This window comes from Palaemon carinicauda, chromosome 4 (assembly GCF_036898095.1).
Source record: "Palaemon carinicauda isolate YSFRI2023 chromosome 4, ASM3689809v2, whole genome shotgun sequence".
Taxonomy (NCBI): Eukaryota; Metazoa; Arthropoda; class Malacostraca; order Decapoda; family Palaemonidae; genus Palaemon; species Palaemon carinicauda.
The window spans coordinates 149,683,403-149,700,610 of NC_090728.1; positions in this window are offsets into that span (position 1 = coordinate 149,683,403).

The window sequence follows — 17,208 nt, forward strand, 5'->3', positions numbered from 1 at the left end:
GTTTATGAAATATTGTTAAATTAAAACAAGATAATTCTGTGGAATCTAAATGATGATTATTATATCTGGAAAATATTGTTCTTCCATAACTTAGGCAGAGTATTGTATACTGATTTGTGATTTTTATCCTCTTGATTTTAGCTCTCAAGACCTACATATTTTATTGGCATGTCAGTGTTAAGGGTTTTCTATATGGTGTTGTAATTTCAGTTTTATCATTCAAATTTAAACCTTCATGCGACCAATTGGACACATTTTTACCGTATAACTTATGTATCACACTTGGGAAGGTAATTTAGATGAATCCTGTCTTTGGACAAATTATTTCTTGAATCATCATCGTCAATGGGGAGCATCTCCATCTCATATGAGGACCTAACTTATCCACTACAATATGCCACAAGTTCTTTTTTGTAGGCTTTTGAAGTAAGTGTTTGATTAGCTGAAAGCTTTTCATAATATTTTTTTTAACCTCCCCTGATGTTCATATTGCTTCTCTCTCTAAACCTAGATATACTGTATGTACGTTCCATCCAAAAATTACAAATATGTTGTGTTTTTTTCCTTTCATTAGGTATGGGCTTGTAGTACAGTATTGAGACAATCTAGTAGTTAGTGGCAATAACCATATCTGGGGTGTGCAGTAAATGCTTTGTCTATCAGTTTTCTCTCTTCTTTTCTACCTCGTGCTGTAGATCAAGATTTTGTTTACCTCCTCTGGTTTGTGTTGTGTCATTAAAGTTGATAGCAATCATAAAGAATGTCTTCTGGATTTGTTAGTTATTCCTGTGTGGATTGTTCAAGAAAGTTATTCTTGTTTTTTTTCAATTTACCATTGTATCATGAAATGGCGTTGGCAATGTTTTCAATATGATAGCAAAATTATGAGTGGAGAAATATGATTAGTGTTTTGGAGGATTCTGTAAAAGAAAAAACTGGCTTTGCACTTACATCCTGTAAAGGCTGGTTCTATATGCATTATTTAGTTACAGGGGTAACTTTTCTTTTATTCCCCTTATCTTTTGCCATTAAATGCATTTATAGCCAATTGTAATTATTGCGTGGAAATTTTGCAAAAAGATTTTGTTTAGTCTAAGTTCTTCCATTCTTCAGTTATAGTAGCAATATCTTATGTTTTAGTTTTGATGATTTTTAGTTTGTTGCACTCATGTCTTTAACAAATTCATTTAGCTTTTGTTGGTTTTACCAAGAAATTATCCTATAGAATATGTAGTGTAGGTCATAATTCCAACAGGATTTTACATTCCTTGCATATTTCTCAAGATATGCTCAATGAATATATTGTATAATTGATTATCATTCATTTTCTGTGCATGCCCATCAACATCAAAAGGTTTATTAGGCATTGCTAAAATGCTCTTAATTTTGATACCAATATAATAATTGTTAAAACTCCTCAGTAATATTTTGCATATCTGTGCTATAAATTCAAATGAGTGAGAAAAAGGTGCAAAATGTAGATGGGTCGATGTCTTTCTTAGCATATGTCAGCCTATACTCATCCACCGTCTAATCTTTCAATTTATTTAGCCTACCCCTTGCGAACACTTACTAAGTCAATAAAAACTAGAATTCACAGAAGCAAACCCATATAGCCTTTTAGCATAAAAAAGGCCAATAAACACTTATTTTGCTTGACATACATTCATGAATACTCTACTGCTCTTTATTAAGAACAATGTCTCACTCGAGACCTTTGTCAAAAAGCCAAAATTACTTTGTCCATTGTAATAAACTGCTTTATGAGCATTTCTCAAAGTAATTCTGAAAATATTCACACAGTACCTAATGGTGCACAATATACGTATTAAATAGTATTTTGTGATGTGTAAAATCATAATATATGCATACAGACGTGGACTGTGTACCAGGTAATTGGTTAAGCTTATGTTTTGCAAGATCCCCAGCATTTACATCTACGAAATTGTCTTTGTGTTTTTCACACAAAATCAATAAGGAAAAAGATAGAAGTAAAATCAAGACAATAATAAAGACCATGCTAAAAGAAAAATTTGGCCGCTGAGTATCCAAATCTTTTCTCATGCGTATGTGTGCTTTTAATGCCCTCAAGGATAAGTTAGTAGTATATGAAAAATATTCATTCATTGCTGCTACTCAATCAACCTGAAATACATTGAATTTAATGTAATTTAAAACATACAGTATGTTGTGAGGAAAAGTATATTTAAATATACAGAAATTTTAAAAACAGATTTATTTAATATAAACACACTACACTTTGATTTTAATTTGCAGTATCTATCATATAAAGGATTATCATAGTAAAGGTAAACACCTTTCAAATTTCCTAATTTTACATACAGTGTATGTACATGATTTCTACGGCATTACAGTAGAATTTGTTGAAATTTTTAGTTCCTTATCAACGTTAGGCTTATTCACTTGAAGAAAACCCATTGTAAAGCAGCTTATTAATAAAAACTTGATCGTCAGATAAAAATTTTCTACTTTCTACTCGGTCATTTGCGACTATAGATCTGTGAGCAGATGACTCCGAGAATCATATTAGGTAGCCCGTAAAAGTATTATATATACTTTTATACATATTGGACAAAGATATCATTAGTGAAATAATTTTTTAATATACTGTAATTTGCCTTCAAAGATTAAAAACAAAAAACTTCAATAAAATTTCATGTTTGCACAAACTTCTTATGCATACTATATGCACACAGTACATAAATTCTTTATTTGTGGTTGTGTGTATTATACAAGGATATAAATGAAAGGTATAGAATCCTAAACATCTTGAAATTAGGTTTGGGAGAATTACTTTATAAAATGTTGATTTTTAAATCAGCAATGAGATTGCTGTTCCTTCTTTTGTTATTCTTGTCTTCTCATATCAAGTTTGAAAGAAATTTAGCATTTTTTTTTTTTAATGAAAGAACTCACAGTTTTGTCAATATGAAGCTTATATGCTGCCAATTGATATATCTGTGTCATCTCTTAGACTAAATTTTGGTAGATTATCTATGAAGTTTTAGTTATTCATCAGCTAAGCCTGTTTCTTTACAATAATCCAAAAGGCAGTCATAATTATTTGTTTAGCAGCCAATATTACATAGTTAATTTTGCAAAGTTATCAGCTCTCCAACTACCTAAAATTATTTACTAATCTTTGGCAGCAATTTAAGTTGAGATTGCTGGTCTAGTTTGAGACTCCTGCAGTCTTATGTGTCTGGATGTAAGATTTTGTAGTGTCTTATCTATTGTGTTGCCACTTTGGTGTAAAACTTAATAATTATTAAATTATATATATGAGTGATCTCAGAAGCTCCTTAATGTTTCAAAAGTTATGCTAAATAGATATATGAACATTTGACAGTAAGAGTTTTGAGTGATTTTCAGGTATGGAATGTAGATGCTTTCAATTCGTTTTGAACTATTGGATTGGTGATAGGAAGTACACAGAAATATGAGCTCGAGTATTTTTAACCTCTTGGATTAAGGAGAATATACAATATCAATTCTTGATATTTTCCTTATTTAGCTGTGAATAACAAGGAAAATTAGCTTTTGATATATGTTCTGTGGAATTTTGTTATAGGCGAGTCATGAATTTGAATTTTGAGATTTAAGTAACCAAAAGAAAGTTACAGGCATTTACACACTTGGTATAGAGAGATTATGATGGCCCTTTTTTGCTGGTTTTGTAGTCGCAGCAACATTCTATACAGTTAGGAAAGTAATATTGTTTAAATGTTATCCAGTATATTATATATTACAGAGGGGGGTTTGTTTTTAGATTGACAGTTGTTACAAGTTTTATTTTAAGTGTCATATACATACTTTATATTTACCCATGGAAATAATTTTTATTAATATGTAGATGAGGTACCACTATTTGCTGAGTGTGTGTGTGTGTGCGTGTGCGTGTTAGTTTTATGTTGCATTAAACTCAGTCTCACAAGCATTCTAAACACTCCAATAATAAAAATTATTTAAATGTCCTTTTGTGATATTTCTCCTTGATGTTGGTGAGTAAATGACCTCCATATTCTAGGTTTTGGGACAACAGAGAATGTAAGGCCCAATAACAGATTTATAGTTATTATTACAGTACAGATGTTTACATGAAAGTGTACATATATATTATATATATTTTGTTGATGTAATGTGCAAAAAGTCATCAAGTATATTTGAACTAAACTTCTCTCACCTCACCCTGACATTCATATTCTGTGATGATGCCTTGGCTTGTCGTATTTTATGCTTTTCCAAATGCAGTTTATAGATAATGCTGTGTAATATTTTTAGAGTTGGGTTTAAAAAAAGTTATTTGTAAGTGTTAAAAATCTCTTCCAGGAAACATTATTTTTATCAAGCTACTGCACTGTACTCAATAGACGTTAGACATTGTCTCGTTTTCTGTTCATTGCAGAACTTTGGTACCATGATTTCCTTAATGAAACTTAATCACTTGGAAATTGTTTTCATAAAACTGTTTCGACAGCATTGCCTTTAATTGTTTGAATGTGATGCATGTGTTCGAAAATCTATCTGCACGAAAGATACCACATTACAGAAATATTAGAGTAATGAATTTCTTGGGAAGTTGTACAAATAAATATATAAAAAAGATGAAAGAGAGATGTTTTTGCAGACAGAATAGACTTATCGTAATATTTTATACATGATCTGCTATGAAATTATCCTGTGGACACCATGGCATCATTATCCTTTTGTTTATTAAGATTTCCTGTGATTAATTTTCCATTATATTTTCTAATGTAAGAATATTAAAATGATACTTTTAAAAAGAAAACACTACAGTACTGTACATATTTCTTGAAGGACGTTAAGATATTTTATGCCTTTAATAAATGTGATGATTTAGGTATCTTGAAAGCAATTTTTTTAAATTCTGGCCCAAATTATCATACATTATATTGTATTCCATTAGCTATATTATGACATCATTTGAGGAATTAACAGTGCTGCTCTTATTGTTGATCAATTCACTATTAAAAGACATGCAGTGGCAATAGAGAATACGGTTATATACGTACCCTTATATATGGTTATTTTTGTATCTTATTTATGTACAGTTTCATGAAAGTTACTTTTAATATTACTTTTTTTCATTTGAAGTTGAGAAAGACTCACAGATATAAATACTGTACATAAAATTTTTGTTACATTATTTATATACTGTGAATATTGATGACTTATATTGGAAAGTTCACATTCTACAACACCCAATACCATTTCCTTTTCTCAATTGTTTTTTCTAATGTATATACTATGCTTATTAATGTAACTTTTGAAAATTTATCCAGTACTAACATGGAAGTAACTTCACTTTTGGAAAAAGAGAGAGAACTTAAATATTACATTACTGTTTACAGTAGTCTCAAGCACAAATCCCATAAGGAACTTTTGTCAGATTCTTTTTTTTTACTTTCAATTCATCCCATTAGTTAGTGTTTGAAAATTTTTAATTGGGTAGGTAAGATGTATTTTTTTACAAGAACCCTCTTAGAAATCTCAGTGAGAGTAAGAATGTTAAACCACATTATAGTATTCATAATAATGTTTAGTTTCTTTACTGAATAACCCAAGGTCTTATCATGACATAAAAAGTTTTAAGTGACATTAAGGGAGTTTTTGTTACACACCTTTTTTATTGTAAATACTGCTTGCCATACTTAACCTTAGTTTTTGATTCAGATGTACATTAATGGATGATTTAGAGTTCTTATGAAAATGTATCTATTGTACAATGATTCTCTTATTTTAGATGTGAAAATTAATATGGTTTTAAGTATGTTTATTTTGATTGGTTACAGTACAAGTTTTTGTTAGGATTAATTTTTTTTCAATTATAGGTTTTGGGTGTCTCCATATTTTCTTATTAACTATTCCATCACTTGCATCGTGAAGTTTACTCTGTCTTTTTGTTCCCATCTGCAACTAAACTTATTAGATGGGGATTTTCTCGCCTCTTACCAGAATACTAACAGCATAGTGGAACATGATGTGTTTCCCAATGTAATGTTGAATAGACAGTACCCAAGGCTTAACAGTTGTTTAGTCTAGGGGTACCTGTATCAGTTTTAGGATTCATTCCATGATATAGTTTCCAAAAGATTGTGACATTGTACAAGCTTAAATGCTGTGTGTATGCTCTCAAAAATGGCTTTTATAGTTAGATTTATGCCTCAGAATAAGATCATAACATCTTCATTTAGATAGGTAAGGCACGCGAATGTATTTTTTTTTCAGTTGTGTTTCAGTTCAAGTTTTTTTTACTTTATTTCAATATTATTTTACATAATTTGATGTTTCAATGTTAATTTTGTAATTGTTTACATTCATGTTAGTTGTTTGGTAAATAAACTTATATGGTTAATCTCTTGTGACTTGCTTTTATTGTGAGAACATTTGATCTTGAGCAAAAAGGTAAGAAAAAACTTTTATTAAAAATTTTAGGGTAAACTTAATTCAAGTTTTAAAAGTAATTTAATTATATTTTACAAAATCATTATTGTTCAACATTGGTGCTTCATTTATGAATTTTGTGCACTCTCTTAAGTTATATAACCTAACATTTGTTCATTATCACAACAAGGTTACATCTTTTTAACATTCATATACGTTTTGCATACTTGTGTTTTTCCGTTATTAATACTCTCTGAATTGTTCGTGGCGAACATATTAATTTTTTTTCAAGCTAAGAAATGCATAATGGTATTATACTCTCATGAGTTGAGAATGTTTGTCTGTAAAAATACACTATTGATAAAAGATATACTTAAGAAAAACAGAAAATCTAAGTAATGTATATACAATATAAACAACCAAACTTTAACATTCACAAAATTAGGTAATAGAAACACTACAAATCAGACACCCGCAAAAATATGCATGTGGCCGTGTGCTCTACATTATGTTCCTATGCAACTTACAAACCCTCGTCCTTTAATTAGGGAGATTACTATAGTGCAAACTGACATTGATCATTGAAATGGATAACAAGCAGTTATCCAGCAGGAGTGGGGCAAAGGCCTGGCCCCCCTCTCAACTGGTTCCTGCTTCACTTTTATTTCAACCGCTGTGGCATTTGGATATGCTGCTGCACTTTTCAAACTGTTGATTCTTTTTATCAGAAGTATGGTTGTTGTAGTGGAATGGAAACAAGAACTTTGTGGTTACCAGGGAAGGGTAGACGTTCCAACAACTTTATGGCGAAGCTGGCTTTTGATCCACACGCCTGTGCTTTGTGTCGGGTCATGACTCTACTCAGGCATCCCCTGGTGCCGAGTGTTGATCAAGGTTTCCTGAGCAGTGGCATGCTTATGCTCTGAAGGGGAAGAAGCGTATGAGCCATTCATCGAAGTCAGACTGGCCAATGGCCAAGAGGGCACCAGCGAAGGCTTCTGCCCCATTGTCTCTGCATGGGATGTGTCTGCTGCTGCCACCTCAATGTTTACATTCCTTGTTTGGTTCCAAGGGAGTGCACCCCAGGGGTCAGCAGAGCACGCATAGAAATGCGGATCTCCTTCAGGAACCCTGAATGTTCGCCTCTCTTTTATGGAGGCTGAAAGAACTTCAGTCTTAACCATGCAGGCCGTTGACAAGGAGTTTGACAAAAGGAAGGCTTGAGTATCCTTAGGGCTTTCGGGTGGAGGTCCACCATGAATGTTTTAAGGTACCCCTTGTGCAGGTTTGAGATCTTGCGGCTCGTGGTGCCAGGTGTGAAGGGCGGGATGTATCCTCCAGTGTCAGGGACTTCGATGGTTGGTAAGTCCGGTTTTGTTGCCTTCGCCCCGGCTAACAATGAGCCGGGGTCGGAATTTGTGGCCAAAAGCCTGATAAGAAAGGTAAGGGGAAAAAAACATGTGCCCCCTGTTCCTGGTGTAACCACGATTGCTGACCCAGTGCCACAGTTCCCCACCCCTTCCCCTGTGTCTGTCTCCCTGGCCTTCTTGGCAGGGGGTCCAGGGTCTATCCCTCCACCCTCAGTGTCAGTGTAGTGCATTGGCTCCTTGTGTTGACAGGTCGTGGGGCCTTGTAAGTGTGCCTTCCCCTGTGACAGTGTGCCCCTAGTTTTGTGGCTCCTGCTGGAGCAATCCGTGTCGGAGGACTTTGGTGATTGATCATCATTTTAATGCTCATCAAGGATCGAACCCCTTGCTAGCGCTGCCTAGGTGGGATCTTGTGGACTTAGCCTTAGATCGAGTGTATGATGAGATCTGTAGATCTGAAAATGTTCTTCTTTTGGACAGGTCGAACAAGATCTTACTTCCCCTGGCCTCTAGTCAACAGAGTTTCTACATACCTAAGAGCCCCATGTCTGCACTTTTGCAGGTAAACCTTTTAGTTTGTGCTCTTGACAGGCCTTCCCACTTGAGAAACTCAAGACAGAAGGCATGTCCTTCTCAACCTCATAGTTGGCGGTCCTGGAGAATTTGGCCTTGGCCGTCTTCATGCTGAATCCTTGCTCGACCCGTGGTAAGGTGCAATGACATACTTTGCAAAGTTGTCAAGGTTAGCGATCAGAAGACTCGTGCAGGCAGCAGTGACCTCGTGGAGGACTGCTTTGCAGGACTATTTCATCAATCTGGCTGTTGCCTTAGGGCTCCAACCCTTTGAAGTAAACAGCAGGTAAACTTAAGAGTTTGGCCAGTCCTGCAGGTTCAGGATCAAGCAATGGCCCAGAGCCTATTCCGAGACCCTGTCCTGCTGCACCTACAATCTCTTGGAAAGAGCTTGTGCGTGCACAGCCTTTTCGACAACCACAACCAGGTCCTTCTAGAAGGGGTTGTGGAAGGATGAAGGAAGGGAGAGGGAGACGCTGAGACAGGATTTCTACCTCTCTCGTTGCTGAGAGTAGAGGGTTATCGTCTCACCACTGGGCAACGTGGCAGAGACATGGGGCCAGTCTTGGACTGTGTATCCTTTGGGATGGTTACAGTTCAGAGCACCATTCTTTATAACCAAAGAATTATATCTCCCCATCCCCCATGCGAGCTGAGGGATGGCGAATCAAATACTAACCCATTACTCATATGCCTATTATTTGATTCTCTGATGCTTCCTTTTGGGAAAAGGTTCTTTGATTTTGGTACAGTACAAAAGTTTTGTACTCCAGTTCCTATTGATTTTTCATCCCTATGATAAACAGATAGGGGTTGGTAGTGTCTTCACTTCGCTTCTCAGATCAAGCGTTTTAAACACTTTCAGAGAAGTTTCAGGATCTTCCAGTTTGATTCTAAGGGGATTTCCAGCCTTCCAAGCAGTGATCTCTCTAATTATGGATGAGGCTTTGTATGTCGCATAGGAACAAATATAAAGTTTTGTAAGTAGTTTGTATTTTTCATAGCATTACAAACCTAAGTCCTTTAATATACGGTAACTTCCCTCCTTAAACCACCCCTCTAAGTCCTGGGTTGAAGTATCAGAAGTGAAGTGGGACCCAGTGGAGAGGGAGACTGCAGGGGCTTTGCCCTGCTCCTGCTCTTGTTCTTGCTCTTGCTGGATAACTGCTCATTATCCATTTTAACAACTGATTCCAGCTAGTGCCGAAGTTATCTCCCTACGCAAAGGACTGGGTTTTGTATGGCTAGGAAAAATACAAATTAATTTTAGAATTTTATATTTTAATACATCTCTTACAGCCTTTTCTTATTGATATTTTTTTTTTTTCAAATTGTATAGGGTAGAGCCTTCTTGTTCTTTACAAGTCTGAGGATATTGTTGCTATCTTCATATCCATTTTTTACTTCTTTTAACTTTAGTACCCATTCATATTTAGGTCACAAGGTGGTTGTAAGGCCAGGATCAAAGCACTGTCCTTGGAAATTTGAGCCCATTACTCTACCAAATAAGCTATTTCCCTTAACAAAAGGTGGTTTGAAAATAAAAACAAGATGATAGTCAATGTCAACATTCATTCCTTAACTGCTAAGTCATGGATGAACCCCTAGTGCATAAAGCTTTCACAACATGAACCAATATATACATCTATGCTGGTGACTTGCCAGTGTGATGCTAAACCACCATTATACAACACTGCATTGCATACATGTCATTTCACATACACTCATGCACTAAAAACTCAACTTTTCCAGTACCTCATCCACACCATCTATCCAGCACTCTTTATGTCTTCCTCTCTTCCTTAATGCTAATTTCTTTTTTTTAACCAATTCTAACCAACTTATCGTCCGTTGTTCTGTCCTTATGAGGGAACCATCTCAAAATCTCCTTACTTTCTAATTTGCCAAGGATTCTACTACATCTTTGTATCTCTACATACAGTATCTCGCCCTTTCAATGCTATATATTGTATAAAAACATTTCATTTCAACAGTTTTATTATTTATTACATTAAGAATTGCCATCTTAGCTATACTTCTTTAGGGACAGCTGATTAACAATCAATTTATTCAGTCCAACTGTTACTGGTGCTTTGCACATACTTAGCTACCTTCCTTGCTTCACCTGTTCCTCATGCCATCATTCACAATGATGATGATAGTGATATATACTACAAAGCATGAATTTATACAGTATAGAGTATATACAGTACAGCAAGGTCTTGGTTTAAAACAGATTCGACTTAACATTTTGTAGGTACAACACAGTCCCCATAGAGGAATTATATTTTTTTACCATTTCATATTATCCAATAATTTATGCTCATATTTCTTTTTGTCTTAGTTATGTTTCTATGTCATAAGGATTGTTTTTATGTTTTAGATTATGACTACCACTGCATTAGCATAGATGAGTGACTTCCTTACTTACATATAGTATTGTATTTAGGTGTGTTCCAACTTATATAAAAAATTTCTTACAAAACATCCTAGGAAAAGATCTCCGTTGTATCCCAAGAACCTACTGTGTGTGTGCATATATATATATATATATATATATATATATATATATATATATATATATATATATATATATATATATATATATATATATATATGTGTATGTGTGTATATATATAGAATATATTAGAATGGATGTATTGTTTTATAAAAATTTGCATTTAGCAAAATAATGCATACCTCTCTTTAGTTTGGTTTGACATACAGTACAGTACGTCAATTCCAACTTTACATTACTCATCCTTGATTTTTAAATGCAAAAATGAAATCCACGTTACGCCATTTTATGTCACCTTATGTTACTTTATACATTGTACAGTAATGATGAATTATTGTTCTAACCATTACTATGCTTCACACACAAGTTTTTTAATGTAGGTATCTGGTACTCATAAAATAATGAAAGGCTGTATGTCCTTTTTTGTGTTCAGTACATATATAGGGAATGTATAGGTCATATTGTTGCATTATAAAGTGACATGAAAATCAATTCGCATCGGGTCTCTTAGAACCAATTAATGACAGGGTGTGGGGTATTACTGTACTTACAGAAGTTGTGCTCTATCAAATGTTTGAATACATTCCATCGTCACTGTTATGTGGTTATTTGATATTAACACTTGAGATTGAAATACTGTACTGCTTAAAAGCTATTTATTTTGGAATCCTTTGAAGATTCCCAATTAGGGAACATAACAATAATCAGTGGAATATAATTATAAATAAGATGAAATACTAATTTGAAAAAACAATTGTGTGAATAGGAAACCAAGTAGAAATAATACTAGGCAAAGACAATCTTGGAAATATATAGTACAAATAATAAATGACGATTCCTTGATTTGCAAATATTTACTCAATGTTAATGTCTCAAAGGAAAGGATATCCTCAGAGGAATACTTCAACTCGCATGAGACATACTGTAGTAGTGTCATGAGTTCGTTCACTTCCTTTTCGAACTTGTTGGAGTTATTTGATTTGCAAATTATATGTTACCAGTAGGTACACCCCGATTACTTATAGAATGTGATTTTGGTAAGAACTTTTTATGTAAATGTTGCTGAAAAGGTTTTTAGGTCTTTGTTTGTCACAAGGAGAATCCTGCTGTAAGTATTGTCATATATTAAAAAAAAAAAAAACACTTCAGTTGCTAGTTAGTTTTTTTTTACTCGAGATCATGAAGTAAGTTCATGAAAACAAATCTTCCATAATGAATTTTCCTTATTGTCTTGTTTTTAGCTCTAGCATCATTGTTACTTTATCTGTTAGGATATATCGTGCTCGTCAGAAATCCTGATGGTCTGATTAAATTATATTTAGTGACTAGTATTAAACTAATTTTAAAATTGGTTATGACAGTTTTCTATTGCTCTATAAATTACAGTAGCTATAGATTTATGACAGTTTCACATATCCAATTCTTAGTAATTCATGGTACCGTACTTGAAATCTAATTCCCTCACATCATAATAGAATGCATAAAGCTTTTAAATATATTAGACAGTGTTATATTTATTTGTGAATTATCGTTATTTCCAATGCTGACAAAAGTATAACTTCTTGTGAAGTGCAGTTTGCAACAAATTTAGATGTAGAGTCAAATCTATAGTGAATACAGGCCTCTTAGGAGAGTTGTAATCTTTGAATGCGCAGCTGTTTAAACTGCCTTATATTATTTTGATTTGGAAAGTTGTAGATAAAGTATACGGGGTTATTTTTTAAAAAGTATCAGGCTTATGATGAGAAAGGATTCATAATGGTAATAAAGGTAGGTCAGTTTTGTGATGGAAATAATTAAGCGAACAGGTGTGATTTTCCCAATTTTCTTTCCGCCAGATGTGTAGGTCACTTGTGAGCATTATATTACAACTGCTGTAGTAATTTATTTAATTTTTGTTTTGTTTTAATGACTTAAAAGTCCCTTATCACCTGTGTTTGGGCTGGGGATAACTGTTTCATGGGCAGAAGTTGAATGTCAGTAAGCAGTTACAGTATATGTGTTTTGTTTATTTACCAAACACTTTAATTTTACACTTACGAAACTTCTTATTAAGATGAATTGCCTTTTCCTATGATATTTCAAAGATTACTAATAAAAAAGATTCTGATAAACTAGAATTTTATATATTCTATGTAGCAAGTTTGAACATAATTTGTTTCAAATATTGAGGGTCTTTATGCATATGTTGTGTTTCTATCCTATTCACGGCATATGTAATAGTATAGGTTTTTAAAGTTTAATATTTTATAGAAACTGGTTGTAGGATATATAACTCCAATTGTAAATATTTTTATTTGTCAGTACAGTATTTTGATGGAAGAATTTATATAAAGTAATCAATGTATTGTAGTTTGTTAATGGTTTTGGAGGAATTAAAATCTCTCATATGGCAGAATTGCATTGTTGTTACTGTATAGTTGAGGTAAGAAAATTTATTCAGTATTATTATTATTATTATTATTATTATTATTATTATTATTGCTGTTCTAGAAAAGCTACATCCCTAATTAGAAAAGCACAGTGCTTCAAATCCAAGGGCTCCTGCAGGGAAAGCATCCCAGTGAAAAAAGGCAATAGAGAATTTTTGAATAAATTATACATGAGAAATAATACAAAATTATAAAATATTAACATCAGTAACAACATAAAATATACATGGCACATGTAAACTGTGAATCAAGACTTCTGCCAACCTGTTTAACAGAAAAGCATTTGTAACAATTTTGAATTTCTGAAGTTCCAATTAAACTAAAGGATGGCTAGAATCTCTCTTGTTTGTTTGCATATATCTAAATAAATTTTCCATTGTGTAAGAACATGATTTTATGTGTAATGAAATCCAAGTCAGTCCTTGCTATTTAGCCTGGGATGTCTCACCCATAGTCCCATTATGTACACCAAGAATTAGGGTACCTTATACAGAACTTTGGGATTGAGTTGAGGACTGTTACCTCAACTGTTTGATGGTGAGATTGGACTGGTAATAATGTTAATGTGTTTTTCATATTCAGACATTCCTCCTATGAAATTTTAACATATTTTTAGACCATATCTGCTTTACAAATTGTATACAATTTTTATTCAAATTTCTTATTGCCTTGGAGTCTTCTTTTCAAGTATGGCACTACAGTATTATATATTTTTCTTTATCTTTGAATAGAGTTTTTATTTTATATTTACTGTCTTCTTCATACACAAAGCCTTAAATGTAACAGCTCAGTTTTCTGTGACTAAAATAAAAAAGGGATAAAATAGGCATAGATTTTGCAAAGGAATTTATGGGGATGCAATTTGTTTTGAGTATCATGGACTAGTTTTATGAAAAATAAACTGTTTGGATTAAAAGACAGGTAATGTTCACTCCATTTCTCCTAGTGTTATACCCTTTGCATAATGGTTTCTTTAGATTTCTAGTCAAAGATATTTTATAAAGGAAGATGTGACTTTCCATATTCATTGATAGACATGCTGGCTATTGATCATCTCTATTTGTTTATTTAAATTAGTTATTGTTGATTATCTTTTTATTTATATTTGCCATTTAGCTGTTGAACACATTTTTATTTGTTTGGTTATTTTAGTCGTTTATCATCTTTTTATCTCTTAATTTTTAATAGTTTTAGCTGTTATGGTTTTGGGGTGAAATTTAGGTGTTTCAGGTTGTTACCATATATTTGTGAGGGAAATATTTAAGGAGATTTTGGAATGAGTTTTCTTGTGCATTATGAAAGTTACTCCCAAGGTTAAATAGTACCTCTTAACAGCTATTTGCAAAAAGAATATCTTTGCAAGAATCATTAAGATTCCAAGTTTCATAGCTGATAAATGATTTGAAGGGTGCTAAATTTTGTTTCATATATTAAGTTGGTGATAGGTTTTCTCCTGTCATTCAGAAATGTTAAATTTCAAAAGGCAAAAACTATTGCTTTTAAATTTTTTTCTTCCTTCTTTACTGTACACTCTTTACTCATTACTGGTGTTGTATGTTGCTCCTCTCCACTGTTCATTTTATTTCTAAAGTTATTAGTCATTCTAAAAGGAATTTTTGGTAGTTAGTTTTTCAAATTATCAGAGATATTTTATTTGACTTTATTTAACAAGTTAGAAGACTGCACCTTATGGTGAACTGGAGTATTTCTCGGGCATTGAGGTCAAATTCAACACGTAAATATAATTGATTTTATTTAATTCATACCATCCATCAAGTTTATTATTACATTAATTTTTAGATTTCAGTTTTTCACTGGCTACATATTACAGCTCATTAATTCTAATGATTATACTAATTTTCATGAAAATTATTATGTTTAAATATGCTCAAAGGTTTTTTGCAAGTACATCTTACTAATTTTTTCGTTGCTATAGTATTAACTGGGGAGATTGGGTGACATGTAAAAAATTTAACTTGATGGAACTGCTAATGTAACATTTCTTTACTACCTTGCTTAAACTTTTTATTATTTATGCTCTTTTTTTTTTTTTTTCCCCAACACAAGTAGCAATTACTGATCCAAACTAATAATACTGTTAATGTAATCATGAATGCAGAAACTAACTACAGTAATAAACATTCTTTTATGATTTATTTGAATTTATCATACATTGGTTTTGCTTAGTGTGAATGACATTTGAATGTCCATTTATACTAGATTTTTAAAAAATATTACAAGTACAAAAGATGATACTTCCATTAGTAAAAAAAAAATCCTAAGAAATTTTTTAAAGTTATTTCTACGATTGTATTTAGATTTGTTAAATTTGTATGAAATATATGGATTGAAGGTTACTTGCACTTGCAATTGTATAGACAGTAATTCACAAGAGAGCTCTGACCATCACCCCAATTTTGGATTTACACTGTATGTAGATGAAGATTTTATCTCATGCATTGTTTCCATGTAATAGTGTGATTATAGGAGAGTAAATTTAAGATGAAAAAGTTTTCATTGGGTGGGACCAATACATGGTAAATATATAAAAGTTTTTAGATTTAATGGCGGATATTTTAAGGACCTAAATGTAGTAGCTAATTGAAAAGTGTATTTATATCTGTATGCATGTACAGTGCATTCTTATCTAGCATTCTACCTAAAATTAGGGACAATACACTGAATCATATGTTTGTATCAAAGAATCTCCACACACACACTAATGTAATCTATATTAGTTGTATTAGCTAGGGTGTAAATTATCTGTCACAAGTAAGTACAGCTCTTTAATGGTTAATGTCAACATTTTATGGCTATCTTTCCTTGTGATTTCTGAAAGCATAACTATAAGTTTCATGTTTTATGAAATAAAAAAAAGACCCCTGTATGTTCAGGCTTTGTTTAATACACAAGTCCATTCATATTAGTAAGAGTAGTTTGTTTACCTTATGGAGTTGCTAAAGGATTTACTTCATACAGATACTCAAGTTTTAGTAAAAATCAATTCAGCATTATGATGGGTTGGTTCATTTGCCATCCAGAAAGCACAGATGTACTGTATGATGAGAGATTTAAGGTGTCTAGAAACTTGCAAGAGAGATGTACTGTACTGAAATGGTTGTGTATATCTTTGGTAAACCAGGATTGTTTCCTCACAACCTGCTTTACAGTATCTGGTTCCTTCCTCCTTGTCTTGGAGTTTTACTTTTTAGAGAAGACTTGGTAAGATTTATTGCATGCCTGATCAAATCATTCTTACTAGTAGTTATAAGCGAATGGTCTTAAGTTTCAACTTCTCCACAAAGACCCAAACAGCTGATATTATTCCCAGGACCATTTTAAAACCCACTTCGTCATAACTTCCTTGACTTCTGTTAACTGTAAAGAGCCTGGACTGCTTTGTCTCTGTTAAGAGTTATCATTCTTTAACCTTCTGTTACCTGCAAAGGGCCAGAACTACTTTATCTCTGGTAATGGCTATCATTTTTTTTACCTACTGAGAACCAGATATTCCTGGGAAAACACCATTATACATCTTTTCAATGGACAGAAGAAACACTATACAACTTTGTTTCCTATTGGCTAAAGTAAGCATTTGCATATTTAACAGTAATGTGATGGATGGTGAAGCAAAATAAGTACGAGAATAAGTCGTCATTCCTGAGTTTTCTTTGCTCTCTTAAATTAGTAATCTATTTTGACCTATACTCATTCATACTGGTAATCAAAACAAACCATCTCACATGATGAAGAGGTTACGAGCTCATCATTCTCGTCGTCATTGATCATTCATGGTACGCTACTGCATAGATTAATGGTTATTTTGGCTACTATTTCTCTTGTTAATTGAGTTTTTTTTCATATTCAAGTCTTGTAGCACCTTGTTTTACTT